Source organism: Triticum dicoccoides, chromosome 3B, assembly GCF_002162155.2.
Source record: "Triticum dicoccoides isolate Atlit2015 ecotype Zavitan chromosome 3B, WEW_v2.0, whole genome shotgun sequence".
Taxonomy (NCBI): Eukaryota; Viridiplantae; Streptophyta; class Magnoliopsida; order Poales; family Poaceae; genus Triticum; species Triticum dicoccoides.
Window position 1 is genome coordinate 403006895 of NC_041385.1, and position 547 is coordinate 403007441.

The window sequence follows — 547 nt, forward strand, 5'->3', positions numbered from 1 at the left end:
AGAGGATGCGGGGGCGCAGGGGTGAGCGCCGGCGGGGAAGCAGGGGGACAGAGGCGAGGGGATGGCGCTGGTGCGGCCAGTGGTGTGGGGCAGCGGGGGAACACGGCGGCACCGATGAGCAGCGGCACCGAGCGCACTGGAGCGGGACCTAGGCGCGGGGTGAGCGCGTGTGGACCGGAGCGCGAGCGCCGGCATGCGGACGCTGTGGGTGTGGTCCGGACACGGGCGCGCGCGCGAAGGCGCGGCCGTGGGTGCGGCGAGGTCGTGGTGAACGCGGGGGCAAGGGGAGAGGAGGCCGGGGGTCTCACCGCTGATGTAGGGATAGGGCAGTGGGGCTCGGGGAGGAGACGACGAGGTCCGGTGGCGAGGCTCCGGCGAGGTCCAGGCGGCGGCGTGGGTGAATGGGACGAGGCAGTCGACCGAGATCCGGCGACGGAGCGGTCGCGGACGGGGCGGCGTGGCCCTGGTCGAGGTCGGGGAGGCGACGGGCGTCGGCGGTTAGCGACGGCGGGCGACGGGGTGAACGAGCGGCGCGGTCGGATCGAGC